The sequence below is a fragment of the Bidens hawaiensis genome, unplaced genomic scaffold (genome assembly GCF_021521415.1).
Source record: "Bidens hawaiensis isolate Kalapana, Puna unplaced genomic scaffold, B.hawaiensis_p1.1 tig00003393_1, whole genome shotgun sequence".
Lineage (NCBI taxonomy): Eukaryota > Viridiplantae > Streptophyta > Magnoliopsida > Asterales > Asteraceae > Bidens > Bidens hawaiensis.
Window position 1 is genome coordinate 2,502,071 of NW_027491189.1, and position 8,542 is coordinate 2,510,612.

General features: G+C 46.2%; 1 pseudogene; it reads left to right on the forward strand.

Annotated features, from left to right (window-relative positions):
- Positions 1 to 1,506: 1,506 nt before the first annotated feature.
- On the forward strand, positions 1,507 to 2,383 carry LOC143623360 (NDR1/HIN1-like protein 13 pseudogene; annotated as a pseudogene).
- Positions 2,384 to 8,542: the final 6,159 nt, after the last annotated feature.

Below are 8,542 nucleotides of genomic sequence, written 5' to 3' on the forward strand. Positions count from 1 at the left end.
CAACGCATACACACACGCAACTAAAAATTTCCTTACACAGATTGATTGTAATATATTAAATTAATAATCCTTATATAAAGATAAAATTTGTACATACACAATCTTACATTCCACCTACACATAATTAATCATACATAGGTTTGTATATTTTTATACATAAAATATGAACTTTTATTGTTATTTATGTAATTAAGGTAAATTTGGGAAAGTGCCAGATTAATTAATTAAGCTAATGTTTTTTTAATTAAATTTAGTAGGTTACATAACAAATATCGACTATTATATCATTTATCATTAAAACTTCCAATATCAGTTTCTAATTTATTACACAATTGCCACTATAAATCTGGACAATTGATTTGACCAAATCAATGGTTCAATATCACTTCTCACAATAATCCCATTTATTTAATGAACCATCCCATATATATCTATAATATATATAAACGAAAACATAAAAATCATACGTGTCGCGATGTGATCGCTTCCCTTTTTTTGGAGTCACCAGATTTGCTTGATTTTTAAATGGAGGCTTCTCATGCATTTGACCCGAATTCATGGGTATGGGTATTACCAAACCTAGATATTCCTTAAACGGGTTATAACATCTCATTAAATAAAAAAATTATTCTCATCAAAATATTGATGTAAAAATCCTGTAAAATAGGATATAGTAAAAATTAAGATATTATTTATTTTAAAAAAGATATATATATATTATTTAAATTAAAAAACCAATTTTATAATAAAAAAAATAAACAGGTCTTGGGTCTCATCAAACCATAAGTATATTATTAACTTTCATTAATATTATTTATAACTAAAAAACCAATTTTATAGTAAAAAAAATAAACAGATATTGGGTCTCATCAAAACCATATAGCTTTTAAACCGGGTTATAGCATCTCATTTATTTGTGAAACAATTTATCATCAAACCATAAGTATATTATTAACTTTCATACAATAAAAAAATATAATTCAAAAATAAATAATATTAAAACAAAAAATATAAAACAACCCCGTAATACGGGGGATAAAAACTAGCATATATATATATATATATATATATATATATATATATATATTTATAATGACAAACTTGTTTGTTAAAATGCAATTCATACAATTTATTTTAACTCTTTAAAATATTTACATTTTTGCACCCCTAACTTTAGTAAATTTTATCAAATGAAAGAATAATTACATGTTTACCCCTTCATGTTTATCCCATCTTTATTATGTTAAAAACCAAACATTGAAACTATACCAGTGACCGGTTTTAAGGATTTAGACTAAACCATGAATATCAAATACCCGTCGTATCGTGCGGGCACCGGATAGTATTTTATGATGAGATATTCCTAGTACTCATTTGAATAGTTAAAACAAAACAACGCGTTAGTTCTTCGCCACTTGCCACGCTGTGACACTTGCCACGCTAATCCCACACTGTAACCCTAGTGCCTTCCCACCACTCTTTCCTATATTAATTATTTACCCATTCCTCCATCTTCATTTTCATTCCAATCCAATGGCAGATCCAGCTCATGTTCACTCTCCACCGCCTTCTGATGCCGTCAAGCCACCACCTTCCGACGACAAGCCGTTACTACCACAACAAGGCACTTACGTCATCCAGATCCCCAAGGACCAGATCTACCGCGTTCCTCCGCCAGAAAACTCTAAGAAGATTCAAAAGCTCGCTAATTGGAAACCTAAACGGAGCTTATGCTGCCGCTGCTTCTGCTGGACAGTCGCCCTCGCATTTACTCTTCTAATCCTCCTCGCCGTCGCCGGAGGTGTTTTATATCTAGTTTTCCGCCCGGAGAAGTTCAAATACTCGATCGATAGCGTGTCTATCGGCGGCGTCAATCTGACGTCATCGGCTCCGATATCACCGAGGATAACTGTTAATATCAGATCCGAAAACCCTAACGAAAAGCTAACGGTCTATTATAACGGAAAAGGAAGCTCCGTTGCCATTCACTACGGTGACGTTAATTTATGCAACGGCGTCTTGCCGACGTTTACGCAGTCTGCTAACAACGTGACGGTGATTCAAACGGCGCTAAAAGGATCGAATATTGTGTTGGCGCGTGACGTGCACGCGCGGCTGTTGAAACAGGAAAAGGAGAGACGCGTGCCGTTAAAGTTAAAGGTGAAGGCGCCGGTTAAAGTTAAGATTGGTGCCGTTAAGACGTGGGAGATTAAGGTTACCGTTAAGTGTGACGTGGCTGTTGACCGGTTTGTTCAGAAGTCAAAGGTCGTATCGAAAAGTTGTGGGTATAGTGGGGATTTGTGGTGAACATTGTGGTTTACCCTTTGTAGAGATATATTGAGACACTGATTAATTAAATTATGATATACTATATTTAGGATTATTATTATTATTATTATTATTATTATTATTGTAAAAAAGAATTTTTTGGAGACGTGCTGTTATTTATATTTTTTTGTTGTTTAAAATAATTTACACGAATTTGTTATAATCTTTGTTTCAATTGGACAATCAAATTTTTGTTTTCTACGTTGCAAGTATAATTTCGTGTCTGCAAGTATAACAAAAACGATAGTGATCGCTAACTGGAGACATCAACTCATCGACAAGTTGAGAAAACAAGAAAGACGTGAAATTAAGCAATGGCGATTACTTCTTCGAGCAAAGTAAAAAGTTGAAGAAGTACATTGTGTCAACAACTTATGATACCAAAGATGAAAAGTTACTTAGAAGACCATGAAAATGTTTAACACTAGATCAACATACAATATTGAAGAAACACCAGTCGAACCCGGTCAGATTACAAGTAACCTGAGGGTTAGATAGACGTTTCCCACGAGGGGTTAATTCCGGCAAGATGGTTCTTCCGATAACCTGCAAAACAGACACCGTGAGCTCGTCACTAAGAAAGGGGGGGGGGGGGGTTCCTCCTTGTGACCACCCTCCGGCGTGAGAATCAGTCTATATTACTCTTTGATTATAAAAGTATATTATTAATACTAGAGCAGTTATCAGGTAAATTATACAAGATATTAGATGATGAAATGATAATACCATTTGATGTCTTTTATAGCCGAAGGTGGGTTTCCAAGGAGGTTTAGCCGGCCTACTACTCTGCCAACTGTGGCCTACACACGTGCTCTGCTGGTAATTGGTGGATAGGCAGCGGCTGACAGTGACCAGGCGTGCTGTTCACTTTTCCTTTTCCACCAACTACAGGCTAGGCACGTGGTATGGCAGGAGCTGGTGAGCAGGCGGCGGCTATTGGTCACAGTGCTGTGGCGTGTTGTCTGTCATGCTGCTGTCAGTGAGCTGTCGTATCCTTGGTCAGATCTTTTGTCCATACCTCGTCAGGTATCACACAAAAGATCCTCCATTATTATACGGACTGGCTCATTTAGGCGGGAGTTTTCCCCCTCCCGCCTTTATGCGGGAATGTTCCCGACTTTGCTCATTCCTTCTTCAGGTGACTACTGAATTATTACGAGTGTTAAGCCTTATGCGTGTAGCCATGCTGCGCGGGTGGCCAGTCCCTAATAGCGGGTACCCGCGCCTGCGGGAACAGGCGGGTTACTTGGAAACCATAGGGAGGCATTTCCTGCAGGACCAGCTTGCGTACCGCATGTGAGGTCGTCACAACTCTGAGCGTGGTGGGTCCTGCGGGTTTGGTAGGTCGCGGCGCAGACGTCCTTATGGTGAAGTCTGCGGGTTCAACTGCGCAGACGTCTGTTTAAGGAGTCTTGCGTGTTCAACTGCGCAGACGTCTCCTTTAAGGGAGTCTTGCGGGTCCTAACCACCTCTGCTGGGACCTACCTCTTCAAGTCCCCCCAGTCCAATGTTCTTCTCATGAGTGTTTAATAAAGTGAGGTGAACTTTTGGACTTAAGCAAGGGGTTCTTGAAAAGGGTTTAGTTTTATGGGTTTTCCGCGGGAAGTCTTACCCACGGGTTTCCCAATGTTACGCAGAATTTCCCAATGTTCTGCTTGATCTCTGGGATGATGCGGATAGGTCTGTAACCTCCCCGCAAGTCAGGAGCGTTTAGAACCTTTTGTGTAGATTCTCCATGAGGTCTTGGTGGTTTTGAACATAGTGATCAATCATGTTATAACCACCAATTCCATCCTGAAGTTTCAAACAATCTAGTTCTTGACGTTCCCGCTATGCGGGGATGTTAATCCCGTTTCTGCAAGCATGGCCCAGAAGATCCTTCTAGGTTTCAATTCCCATGGAGTGCTCGGTATGCGAAGGGTTTTGCCTTGACGCTGTACCCGCACTTCGTCTTATTAGTTACTTTACTCCCAAGGTATCCCTGGCGTTAAATCCCTGCAGGGCTAGGTGCGTGAAGGGTTTTGCCTTAACACTGCACCCGCACCTGACTTATGGTTGCCGAGGTGTTCCTGGCGTTTAATCCCCTGCGGGTGCTAGGTATGTGAAGGGTTTTGCCTTAACACTGTACCCGCGCCCGACTTACAATTGGGTGCCGAGATATGACTTTTTACGGGTGTTAGGTATGTGAAGGGTTTTGCCTTAACACTGTACCTGTGCCCGTTTTGTAGTTGGGTGGAATGCCAAGATATTCTCGGCTTCATTTCCCTATGGGTGCTAGGTATGTGAAGGGTTTTGCCTTAACATTGTACCCGCACCCGGCTTCATAATTGGGTTTTTCCGGTTTCCGTGCCCTGCGGGTGCTAGGTATGTGAAGGGTTTTGCCTTAACACTGTACCCGCACCCGGCTTCATAATTGGGTTTTTCCGGTTTCCGTGCCCTGCGGGTGCTAGGTATGTGAAGGGTTTTGCCTTAACACTGTACCCGCATCCGGTCTTCATAATTGGGTTTTTCCGGTTTCCGTGCCCTGCGGGTGCTAGGTATGTGAAGGGTTTTGCCTTGACACTGTACCCGCACCCGGCTTCATAATTGGGTTTTTCCGGTTTCCGTGCCCTGCGGGTGCTAGGTATGTGAAGGGTTTTGCCTTGACACTGTACCCGCACCCGACTTCATAGTTGGGTATTCTTGGTTTCTGTTCCCTGCGGGTGCTAGGTATGTGAAGGGTTTTGCCTTAACACTGTACCCGCAGCCGTCTTACGGTGAACTGGATAGCCAGGGTAAGGGGTTTTTCCCGCTTACTTTTCGAATCTTTTTGAATCTTTGAAATTTGAAGTTGGTGAAAGGATAAGAACAGTCGTCGTGCGACGGTTTCTTCTGACTGTGTCAGGACGTGCTGGAAGTTATGGCGACGTGACATTATATGGTCATTCCAGACGCTTTTTACGGCGCGTGGGCGCGATTTTTCGGGCGCGTGGCCGCGAAATTAATGGCACTCGTCCTGTCAACAGCTGTTGTCAGCTTGCCTGGTGCCACATGTCACGTTTTCATTGCACCTTCAATTTCTCTCTCATTCGCATTAAATTCACCGCATTAATTGCGATCACTATATAAAGGGGAAGAGGGTCCTTTGTGATTCACACCTTTACTTCTTCTCTTCATCTCTAAAGCGATTTCTGGTGAATACTCCCTTATTCAGTTGAGCTTTCCTCCGAAATCGTTTCTTCTTCCTCTGCAATATGTCTTCCCATGATGCTGAAGCTGTAGCCGATGATAGGAGTACTGCTGGCGAGTGCCAGTGTGCTCTACCTGTCGATCTGTACCAGTACGTCGTCAGGAAATTCATGCTTGAGTCTCTTGAGCCTGAGTTTCCTGAACCCCACCAGACTGTGTACGATGCCCCCAGCGGCAAGATCGGGGTATATGCTGCATTTTTCGTTTATGGGAACCTTAGGTTCCCATTGACAAAGTTTGTGTACCGTGTCCTGGAGAGACACGGTGTGCACCTGACCGAGGTGCATCCGATGGCGATTGCCAAGATCCGGCACTTCGAGTGGGTGTGCCGGATTCTGGGTATTGAGCCCTATGTGGACCGCCTGATGACCTTCTATACTTGGAGGTGCATCCAGGGGTGGTACACCCTGACAACCCGTATTAAGGGTTTGAAGATATGCGCGACCGAGCGCAGTCTCCGATCGTGGAAGCGGGAGTTCTTCTACATTTCTGCCCGCGCCATCCCCATTGCCATGAAGTTTAAGAAGGGGCAAGCGCTTCCGAGCCTTCACGCTTCCAACTACCAGGAGGCGGAATGGTTCGCGAAGATATCCCGGGACCAATCTCCGGTTTACCGGTTTGCGGAGTCCGGGATGGTGATGCTGGGGATGAGCCGGGTATGGAAGGAGGCGTCTCGGTTTCCAATCCTTCTCGAATACGGTTTGAACTCTATTCCTTATGGTATGTCTTGTCTTTCTTGCTGATATGAGTTTGTCTTCTAACTGTTTCTTTTCTTTCAGAGGGGAACGATTTGGAGTCGCTCCTGTACCCGCGGGAAGCTGACGGTCCCGTGCGGGTGGGTACTCGTGCTCTAGACGAGAACGAGTTACCCATCCTGGAACAAACGGCGGATCGGTTTGTGGAGGTCTATCCGCTGGGCCACGAGATCCTGAGCCACCGGCGGCCAGGTAAGGCGATACTCTATCCTCAACCCCTCAATGCTGTACCCGCTGCTGGAATTCCTGACATCCTGTCTTCTTCTGAGGAATCCGCAGATGGTCCTCCGCTGGTGCGGAAGAAGAAGGCTGCCGGCGGGAAAGGGAAGGAGAAGGTGGCCTCCACAGCTGATCCGGTGCTTCTATCTGACACCGAGTCAGATAGTGAAGAGGTGGCGGGGAACCCCGGTGGTGAGAAGACCACTGCTCCGGAGGCTACGACTGTTACCTCCGGAGAACCAACGACGACGACGGTGACCGGCATCAAGAGACCGGCTCCATCGGGCTCGTCCCCGCCCGTCCGTACGTTCAGGCTCAAGAAAACCCGTAAGTACAAACATCCTTATCTTTGTAGATTTATCACTTTATAAATTTATCGAAACACTTAATCTTCTTGTGCAGGCGTGGATGTTGACGCATTCCAGGGTGGAGCGCAGAGTACCCTTCCGCCGATGACGGTAGGCTCGGTCAGCCTACCTGAAGCGACAACCCGGGCGCCTGCGCCTGCTTCCGCTGGATCAGTTGCTCACTCCCTTGAGCCGACTGTTCCAGCCGAGATGACGTCACCGCCGGTGGTACGTGCGATTTTTACAGCATCTTTCACCGAGCCGGCGGTTATGATTGCTGCGGATTCTGCGGCGGCGACCGCGGCGGCGACCACGGCGGCCGCTACTATGCCTCCGCCACCGGCAACGACGGCCGGCCCATCAGGTACGCGCGGGGCTTCTCGCCAATCTTTGTCACCTTCCCATCTGCCCGACCTTTTGGATGGATTTCCCTTAGGTTCAGGTGATGGGTTCGGTGGCTATCGGCCTGTGATCGACCCTATAGGTGCGTAGGGTTCTTTTGGCCTTTATATTTTTCTTCATCTTTTCCTAACTGCTTTGTTTCTTTTGCAGTGCCGGATTCCAATGAAGTGTATGTTCCGCGATGGAACATCCGCCGAGGAACAACCCTTCGTACCCCTGTGGAGTGCGTGGAATGGGCTCGCCACGCTGCTCCCCATGGTGCGTTGGGGGAAGCCATGGCTAGCTACCAGGAGGGTAGGCTAACCAATGAGCTTCGGGTTCTCCTGGCCCGGATGCAGCCGCGCGTCGAGCTGCTTTGTCGTGAAAACGACAAGTTGAAAGCAGCTCGCGCCAAGGAAGTATCTCAAGTGCGGGCTCTTCGGGAGGAGAACCAACAGTTGGCCGCAGCTGCTGCGGAAAAGGAGAAGGCCTTCAAAGCCCTCGAGGTTGAGGTTCAAGCGCGACTCGAGGCCCGCTCCAAGGCTGCCCAAGCTGTTAACGAACAGCTTCGGCTGGCTAAGGTGACTGCGAGGAACGCAACCGAGAGGGCCACCAAGGCTGAAGCCGTTGCTGAGCCTTTACGTGTGGAGAACGAGGAGCTCAAGGCCAAATTAGAGGCTCTCCAACGTGCTCATGATGCCTTGGCGATGGAAGATGCCAAGAAGCTCCAAGAGATCCTAGACCAGAGGGGCGTGCTTGACCACACCGAGCGGAAGCTTAAGGGCGTTGAAGAGGCTGCTGCAAAGGAAGTGCTACTTGCCAACCTTAACAAAAGCGAAGCCGAACGCGCCCGCACCCAAGCTCAAGCCGCCCTCCAAGAAGCTCTGGTTGCCAAGGAATGGCTTCTTCGAGAAGCGTTGTCTCAGGTATGTTTAGCTTTACGTCTTCACGCTTTCCTTTGTACATAGAAAAGGTGTTTGACACTTGTATTTTCTTTGTAGGTTGTGCATCGGGTCTTCTCAGAGACTACTTACGATGATGCCATGAGCGCAGCCCTCAACGCTTCTCATGAGGATGGGGAAAAGGCCGGCTTCCTGCTTGGTCTAGGGTTCGTTGAGAAAGGCGTCCCGCCTTCCAACTTCCCTTTGTTCGATGTGGACACCGAAGCTGCATATGACCAAGCGGTGAACCAATATGCCGCCTTCCCGCATCCGGTGGTGGAGAAGGTGAAGGAAGTCGCTGCTGCTGATGATGGACTTGCTATCCTCAAGGCTTTCCTTGAAC